The 9,691-nt window shown below is 38.5% G+C and overlaps 1 long non-coding RNA gene across 1 annotated transcript; it reads left to right on the top strand.

Annotated features, from left to right (window-relative positions):
• Nucleotides 1–5,217: 5,217 nt before the first annotated feature.
• On the top strand, nucleotides 5,218–9,366 carry LOC112943826. The gene is made up of 2 exons (XR_003248662.1): nucleotides 5,218–5,294; nucleotides 9,280–9,366. It is a non-coding gene; the product is annotated as an uncharacterized LOC112943826 (long non-coding RNA).
• The last annotated feature ends 325 nt before the right edge of the window (nucleotides 9,367–9,691 follow it).

The following is a 9,691-nucleotide window of genomic DNA, read 5'->3' on the forward strand; positions in this document are numbered from 1 at the left end:
AAAATAAAAAACACCAAAAAAGGCCAGATGGTGAAAGCAACAAGAAAGAAACTGAAAGTATTTTTTATCTATAGCCTGTGGTATTTATACAGGTTCCTCCAGATTTGTGGGATAATGCAGGTATGCTGGGAAGTGTATGTGTCAGCTTTGTGGCTTTCATCAGCCAATTACTTGGTCTTCTTGGGCCACCATGTCCCCATTAACCTACAKAAGAAGTATCAGCTTCCTGCCCTGKTGAATATGTTTGGATCTGCAGCCTTTGAAATCTCCGAGTCCTTTTCTGAGCAAGGAAACCAAATTTCCCATTTTGTCTCTGTAATRCTTTCAGATGTGTCCTTTCAGGTCCAAAAGTGTTAGCTTAGAAGTGGGACCTCTTTTGCTTCTGATCCTGTAACTTATCCTCTTAAGCACAGCTATGTAATGAATTCATAGTCAGGCCCACACAGTTGTTCTTTTTGATAGCATCTTGCTCCAAGGTAAATGATATTTCACAGTCTCACAGGCTTGGCAAGCTGATGCTGTATGCTGCAGCTGCTGTTCCCAACAGGAAGGGATGGTTTAGGCTGCACTCAAAGGAAAAAAATAAATAAGTGGAGGCAAAAACTCTCTATCCAGGAAGTTTTGCTTGACAGTGGTAGGAGATAGGACTAGAAATCCCTGTCTCTGCTGGATTTTCATGGCAATACATAATGCTAAATCCATAATCTCAGCCTGCAAAAATCATGACGAGACTGAGGGGAAAGTTCCCAGCCATATCTCACTGTCCGCCCAGCCCAGCCTTGGCTGCCCTCAGGGACAATGAATCCGTACCAGAGGAGAAAGAGTTGCTGCTTCAGCATTGCTTTGCCTGAGTTGCTGCTCAGCGTTGTAACAGGTCTTGCAGTGGTTCAGTTGGTTCCTCCCCAGCCCTGAGTTCCAGATGTGCTTCATGCCTCTACCAAAGGCTCTGCTTGTGAGAACCAGGYGTGCAGCCCAGCTGGTTGGTGTGGTGTGATCCCCAAGGGCTGTGGTCATCATGAAGTRTGAGTGATAGCATCAGCTTTCTCCAGTCCCCTGCCAGCTACACACCTTAGGCCCTCTTAAACACCCTAGGTAGGTGAGCATTGTGCAGCTCAGGTGGTTCCCAAATGTCAAAGATTTACTGCAGCTCAAGGAGAGCTACAGCTGTGGTGCAGCAGTGAAGGCATAGGAGAGATGCCTGCAAAGCACCATTTCCTACTGTTTACCTTCTCCCAACTCTGGGATGAACAGTCTGTTTATACATTACCTCATATTGTAGTGTCTTCCCCTTGACTTCAGYGGTTTTGTTTTCTTCCTGTTTCCAACTCATTTTGTGCTAGGAGAGTGGGGAGTATTAGCCATAGGTTCCTGACTGTCTGTGTAGGCCAAACTCAGGTCTGATGTAATGTCACAGAGAATTAAATCTCTGTGACCAGCAAAAGGATAAAAAGGATATCTATTTCCCAGGATGGACAAAGGTGCAAGCATAATCCATTTTATGTGGTGTAAAAGCTGCTGGCCATTGTAAGTGCAATTAGATGGTGAAACCCCTTGGGCACAGAACAAGACTTTCCCTCTGCAGTCAAAACAGTAATTATTACTGAACAAGCTCTTGACCCTCACATAAGGCCAATATGTAAGGATTTACTCTGGAGAAAGGAAATAGCTGTCCTTCCTATTTTGCATCTTAGGCATACAGCTTTCTTTTTATCACCCTCTGGCTTGTACTTGAACCTTCAGGTTTTATTCATATCCTTTGAGTGTGGCATACCCACCACTTTGCAATTATTTCACTGTTAAGGGATTTAGTGCTGAGTGCATCCCCATTAGGCTGTAAAGTTTATTTGAAGGAAATTCTTTTATAGTATCTGTARATAAGCTGTTTCTGAGTAAACTTTTCAATGTGACTACAGTATGTACCCCTTTTCCATCACCCTCTGTAACACATAATCAGTGAAATGGGTGTTTAAGTCGACCCTATTTTCTGTAAAGCRCTGTACTTGGCTCTCCACAAAAAGCAGTTCATTTAATGACACCAGAGAGGGAAAATAGATAGGGTTATGAGCTCAATGGACAAAGTGTCACAAATTCTTTGTGATCATCTGTTATGTCCAAAGATCAGAAACGGTGCCTCAAAAGCCACTGAATTCCTGTCTCTTTTCCCCTCTAATGCCCAGCACCACTGAAAAGCCCATCATCTGCTGGTACTATATATGAACAGGATGTTGGCAGCTTGTTTGATAGTGCAGAGTGCAGCAGGGCAAGTTGGGTAGATATGAAGGTGGTACATCATATTATGAACATTTACTGACTTCAGAGTATCTGAGAGCAAATTATGGTACGTGGATTTTTCGTAACAAATGAACTGAAAGGTAAATAAAATAAAGTTATCACACTGAAATTTAAAGCAAACAAGAGGGAGGACTTTCTCACACAATATTCAGTTAAACAGTGGAAGTCATTGTTCCTAGAGGTTCTGAATGCCAAGAGGATAAATAGATTCCAAAGGCAAATTTATAACAGAAATCTCTGTCAGGAGCACTCCTGCCTCTTTGGTATGAAGACATACAATCCCTGAGAAAAGAGATTAAGCTTCAGTAGCTGGAAGAATGTGCAAGGAGAAGTTTCACTCTAAAATCTTCTGGGCCTTGCAAACTTTACTTAAGCACCTATTACTGGCCCTGGAAAGGCYCAAGATACTGGCTTGGTTAGACCTTCAGTTTTTCAGCACGCCACCTTTCGTGTTTAGTAGGAACTATATTATTGGCATGATAATATCAACAAGCCGTTTCTTTCTGGATCTTTTCAAAATTAAGAAAATGGCCGAAAGAGTGAAAGTGTGAAGTCCTGACATTTGTGTAGTCTGATGTATTATTTACGTCTTAAATTATAGCTGGTATTAAAATCCAGTCAGATGGCAGATGATATTTCCTGAAGCGTTGCAGCACTGAGGCATTTTCAGTCATTTTTAGCTTACCAGCTACATTTTTGACATTTTTGTTTTCTGGATAATAGGACACCAAATTATGACTCATTTCTTTTCTGTATGTGCGAGAGCAAAAGGCTTTTGCTTCCCTTTCCTTCTTTCATGCACCTCAGGTGAATTCTACCTCCCACAAGCGAGTCTATGCAGCATTGCAGCTGAATTTGCTCRAAGATAATTATCCTACCAAAGTAATGCTCTCCTTATAATTTTTGAAAGGACACATCATAATAATTTGCTTGTTATGTGGTTGATATAATCCTCATCATAATTATATTGAAATTCTCTGACTTTGGTATTGTCATTGGACTGCTTTCCATAGCTTTGAATTAATTATAAAAGCAGAGATACTTCAGTGTTTAAATCCACTCTCTGAACATAAGACTGGCATGTGATAAATACATAGCTGCACCAAAGGAAAATACAGCACCATGAGGCTGTATGTGATGACCCCAAGACCCTGTCGCTGAGCACTACTCCTATCACTGTTTTAAAAATAGCTCCTCAGAATTCCTGGAACAAGGAAAGCTTGATTTTTTTTTTTTTTTAAACTCATAACTCATGTGATTTTAGCTGTATTTGTTTCAAAACAGCTTTAAACTGTTAAAACTGTTAAAGATTTTTCCTTCTGCCATGTGCCTGAGCAATCATGAAAATTTGGGAGTTGGTTAATTTGGGCAAGTCACTTCCTTTGTTTAGTGATTAATTAGGTAAGGAGATGTTTTCAGCAATCCTGATGGAGTTCATTAGAAAAACTCCAACAACTCAGCACTGTAGTGGGAGGAAGGGCCTGCAAACTGTTGGTACAGATCTGTACTGCTTTTTCCTGTGACCACTGGCTCTAATGTTTGTGAAATTCATGAATCCACAGCTGCTCAGCAACTAGTCCCAAAGAGGTGAGTGGTTACCCCCTCCCTGAAGGCAGAGCAATCCTGCATCTCCCTAAAGGCAGAGCAATCCAACAAACATGAGGTTTGGAAGCTCCCAAAATAGTGAGCATGTCTATGCTGATTGTGTTATTTGGGGTTGTTTTTTTCCTCTCTTTTTCTGAACAAGTGCTAAATCAACAGATACAGGGTTATGAGAGCCCTTGTTAAAATCTTGGTGTAAACTTAAAAGCAACAGTGCAGAAATACTTATTTCTAATTTGGTCCTGGTGCATGATCAGGGAAAAAAAAACTAAAAAACAACAACAAAAAAACTGAAAGCCAAACAGCCCCTCCCAAAATACTTTCCTTGTCCATCACCAAATGAACATGTGTGTGTTCCCAGCTGCCATGTGACTTGACTTCCTAACATCCTGAAACGGTTGATCCCATTGCTTTCAAAAGACCATTCATATGAAYAAAATGCAAGCAAATGAGAAAGCAACTGTAAAACCAGAGCTCTGAGAGGACCTTAAAGGCTAAAACCAAACATTATTCATGTGATTCCCACTGCTTTTTATAGACAAGTGGGTGCCTTATTGCCCTTTGAATTTTAAATGCCTTTTCCCACACCCCCTGCTTAACTGGTTGAGTCTAGTAAATTGTTCATCTCCCTTAAGTGCAGCTGATAAGCCACTGGTGATAAATTGTTTCTACAAAGTTTGTATAGAAAGAGTTCCCCAAGGTGTGAGTGAGTGTACTGGTTTTGTCTCTCCTTGCTAAAGGAGCATGTGGTTTGAAAAACAGCTAATTTGCAGGTTTTGTGCCTTTTACCTGTGCAAGAGTTAAATAATTTTTTATACAAAAATGGGTRTAGCTCAAGCTGTAAAGATTTAGAATGGTCTATTCTAATAATATATTGGAAGTTGATTTATTTATTTATTTTTACTGCTGCAAAGGCAGTTCACTGTATCAGACTGGCTCTACTTCAAGATTTTTGATGYTCAGCAGGAGAATATACAGTTGCAAAAACCAAAACAAAGTGAAAAAAATCCCAAAACACACATGTTAGAACTACAACAAGCCCAACTGCAATGACTTACCAGACTCAAAGCTAATCAGGGTATGGGAAACACTGTGAATACTTTTTGCTGACCAAATTATTCTCTAACCAGGTTTTGCTTTGTTTTTARTGCGAGTCCAATGTCATGGGCTTCCTAGAAATTCATTTAAATTATATGTGTGAATGATGTTGCAATTTTAAGCGATTGTTTCTGCAACATTATGCATATTCATATTAAAGTTCCACAGATCTATTTTTACCATGTTTACATTCCTATTGTAAGGCCTTGAATTTCAAGGAAAATGGAAGATGCTGAAAGAGAATGTGATGTAGAGATTACTTCTGCTGACACAGTGAGACTCTGCCAGCTTCCTTTCTTCTGGTGAGTTACAGAGACTCTATCTACTGATACATACATGCTTCACTGTAAAATTTGCAATGCTTTATGTAGAAATAGCTTTCCTCCTCATTAAATCAAAAYGCCGCCCAGGAAGTTCTAAGTCAGGTCAATAAATGTAACTGCARGAAGAAATATCTGAATAATCTAAACATATATTTTTTTCTATCAAGAAGATTAATATGAATTCCTGCCTGTGAAATCAGCCTGGAAAATGATCTGGCTGTGACAGGAATGGAGTGGAACTGGTTTAGGTCAGGATGTTTTGGGAAAGATCTTGGTTCAGAAATCTCCTGTATCCTGGGTTCCTTTTAGATGTTTTTCAAACACTCAGTGAAAACTGGAAAAACTAGAGAAACTGGAAAAACTGGAGATGAGCTATGGGTTCATCTCTGGGAGTTCAACCTGGTATTAGGAAAGTACTTAARTGTATCCATATGTCTAGCTTCATTCAAGAAAACATAAAGTACATTATTAATTTTGAGCACGTGCTTAGGTCTCTTTCCAAGTTGAAGGCATGCTTAAGGACTTTCCTGATTATTTAATGCTTCATATAAATATTCACATGTGAACACTTCCTCAACCACATCACCCAAATTAAATTTCCTGATTATAGTCAGACTCCACAATGAGTGAGTCTTTTGAAGAAGCTTCTTTAAAGGTAAGGGGTTAGTCTCATCTTACGTAACTTCAGTCACTGAAATATTATTAGTCATGCAGTCTATTCTAGTCCTCTGCATTCCYTTTAGAGAAGGAGAGGGAAGAAGGATCTTCTCTTAAAGGAGAAGGAGAGACTTCTAGAAGATGATTCATTTTATAGCTAAAATTAGATATGATGAAATGCACACATCYAAATATCTGGTTTCTCCCCAAGGAAAAAAAAAAATCTTTGCTGTGATCCAGACATAAAGGGTGTTGCCTCATTTTTAGTAATATTTAATTCTTCTCTGTGAATTCTAATAACCTTTTGAACTCCTCCAAGAGGACACTCCTCTTGTACTTAGTAAATGCAAATAGACAGAGCCCCTGCCATTACCATTTAAGATTGCTGATTTGCTTTGGAATACTGGATAGTCAAATACTTATTTATTAACACTTATGAATTATACGCACCATGAAGTATGAATGAGTATTGTATACTAAGGGATACATCAGTATTCCATCATTTGAAATTTCACTTGCCATCACCTGCCACACGGTCAATAGCTTAATTGGTATTATTGCATATTATACATCATGACCTAATTTTTTAATTACTTGAAGACTATAGTAATTACAGCTGAATATATTTTGATTTATTTTATTTCTTTTACTGTTTCTTAAGTTTTTGACAATTTAAATCTTGGCCTTTCTCTGAAAACATCTCCTGATTTCTAGTCACTGCATTCCTTGTTAATATTTCCATAAGTTAGACTGGTTGCTTTCAGCTCTAGCATGCTCAGCAATATTTTATCAGTATTGCCTTAGAGTATTTAGAATATGACTTTAGATATGTTTTTGATGGTGAAATGAAGATATATAAGTTCTAGTCTAAAGTCTAGAAATATTTCAAATGAAGTAGTTAACTTCAACTAAAGAAGAGTAATTGCAAACAACAAGTTTTCCCTCTCTTTATCATGTATCAGATGTTAGATCTTCCTCTTTCAGGCTTAGAACTGAGACTAAACCTCCAGGTAACTGAATTTCACTAACATTAAATAATACATATATGTGTATTTTTTTCCTGTAAAATCTTCAAGGTTTCAGGTTTTTGCTGTAACTGGCCTAAAATAATCCTTGGGCTGTGAGATCACACATTTGATACATACATTTGATATCTTAGTGAACAGTGATGTAAACTTCGCAGATGTGGAAGTAAAGGAAAGAAAAAAGGACTCCAAGATAGCTAGAGAATCTGAAGACAAATCCCCTGTGAATGATCAAGCTTAGAATATCTCAGTTAAAACTTTAAAAGGAAAAGAAAACAGTAGCATTCTGCTGGTGTCTGATCTTGCTGAAAAAAGTACCTGGATATTGTCTATTCATAAAATCATACTTAATATAGAGGCTGATAATTTGTCCTCCTAATACACTCAAAACCACAGTCCATGCCTAAAAATGCTGGAAACCTCTCCACAAACTAACGTTATCCTCTTTCTTCCTCATGTTGCTCATTACTTCTTTTGCTGCCGTCCCAAGCTCAGAATTACCTGACCCCGTGCTCTCCCCATTCAGTTTCTCTCAAATCTCTGAGCATCCAGCACAACTATCGTGCTGTCCGTCTGGCTTAGAAATTGAGGGTGTGAACAGCTGCATCCAGTCAGCTGCACTTTGTAATGAATTTGCTGTGCATTTATATGAACCACTAACTCCGTAGTTATCAATAACATGTCCATTAAATTCACTGTTGACTGACTTCTAGTAAATTCAGTGGTGAATTAAATGGACAATATATACATATTAATTTCATATCCCTTATAAAATATATATACTTATGTGCAACTTGGTAGCAGTGTAAGATCACTGTCTTTCAAGTTCTGGGAGGTTTGTGGGGGTAATTCTATTCGTGGGTTTCTCCTAATAGCAGAAGAAAAACTATTTCAAGCAATTCTCCATACTGTGGTAGTGAGTTGATACTGCAAAATTGCATAATTTCCTGGCAGAGAGATAACAATTATTTGTATTCCTGAGAGGAATAGAAGAACACCTATAGTATACTGACAGAGAAGGTTAGAGATTTTGATATTTTTGTTCACTAAGGAAAAACGATTTAAAAGCATTCTGCATTGCAAATATTGCATAGAAATATATCCATAATACTGAGGTAGAAGGGGCTTTTTTCATGTAGGAGTTGCATTAGTTTAACCTAAATTAGCTAAAAATCTGCTGTCCTTAAATTTCTTAAACTAWAAGTGAGCACACAGCTGTGTCAGACTAAAAACAATCTCAGCATAGTGTTCTTGTAAAATTTGTGCAAACATTTGCAAGATTCTAGCATTTAAGACACATGTCTCTGCATGCCCTCTTAATTCTTTGCTGCTATCCTTGCCACAGATAAGTGTTGATAAGTATTTAGTTTAGTATTTATCATTCCACTGTTCATAGTGCTCTTCTGTTTGGGTTATGCCACAATGTTGTGCTTAAACCTCTCTGCTGGACCCAATGATCTCCAGAGGCCTCTTCAAACTCAACTATTCTGTGATAACTGAAATTACACATTCCTAGGATGGGGCGGCGGGTGCAGGGAGAGCCTGGGGACTCTGACTTTCTGGGTAGGTTCCCTGGCCACTCAGTGATTATGTCTCTTCCTTTGTCTTTCACCATCCAGARCCTGTTTTGAAAAGCAGATTTGGTGATGTGAATGCAGAACTCTTGCTATACAGGCCTTATTCAGGTCTCTGTTTGGATGTCCTCTGTGTCCCTGTTTCTGTTATATGAGGTCAGCGTGGGATCCCACGCAGGATGGAGAGAGTCTGACCATCATACAGATGAATGTAGATGGGGGGAGGTGGAGTACCTCTTTGATAGGCAAACTTGCCTTTGGGTGACATTTAATTTTCCTCCAATGACTGTATGGGGATTTTTGCCACCTTACTTAGCCTGTCTGAATTCCCTGGGTAATAAAAAAATAAATAAAAGAAGAAGAAAAGGAAATATAATTTACAGATCTTTATAAAAGATCCAAGGTGAAGGCCCAATGGCCAAACTCACTTCTTCTGATAACTGTAGTGGTTTGAGCTAATTCTGTCAATGTTTCAAGGAAAGCAAATATTTTCCCATTTCTTCTGGGTTAAGAAATGTGTAATATATTTCATTTGTGGTCTAGAAGACAGTGCATCTTCTTTAATTCTGTGGTAAGAGAGAAATCTGCTACCTGCACTTACCTAAATGTAGAGAAAACCTAATGCTCCACAGAATAGGGCCACCAAATCTAAGGAGATGGTTACTGTCTTCTTTACTGTATCTCATTCGGTTGTAATGAAAATTCCAGGTTTCTGACATTGCTCATCCCTAATGGAGACTCCAGCAAAAGCAAAGATCAGCGATGACTAAATTGAACTTTAYATTACACCACATGTAATGTGGCTGGACCATTCCCTGTTACAGATCTTTGTAGCTGAATTACATGTGTTAGCTGGTCTGAAGCAGAGCCTCAGAAGATGCTGTGACTCAGGAAAACTCGAACTGATTCAAGAAGCATCATCATGAAGGAGCTTTGTCTTTTCCATTTGGATAAAATGGAAGATAAATATCTTTGAATATAACAGGTTTAGGATTTATACGAGACCAAGGCCTTGCTGAAGAAATATGTTTAGCTTATCAAAAAGAAAATCAAAAGGTCCCATAATTATTGCTTGCAGATATCTCCATGGGAAGAGGAAAAAAAGTGCTAAATGGGTTTT

Source organism: Nothoprocta perdicaria, unplaced genomic scaffold, assembly GCF_003342845.1.
Source record: "Nothoprocta perdicaria isolate Ctin4 unplaced genomic scaffold, notPer1 scaffold_0, whole genome shotgun sequence".
Taxonomy (NCBI): Eukaryota; Metazoa; Chordata; class Aves; order Tinamiformes; family Tinamidae; genus Nothoprocta; species Nothoprocta perdicaria.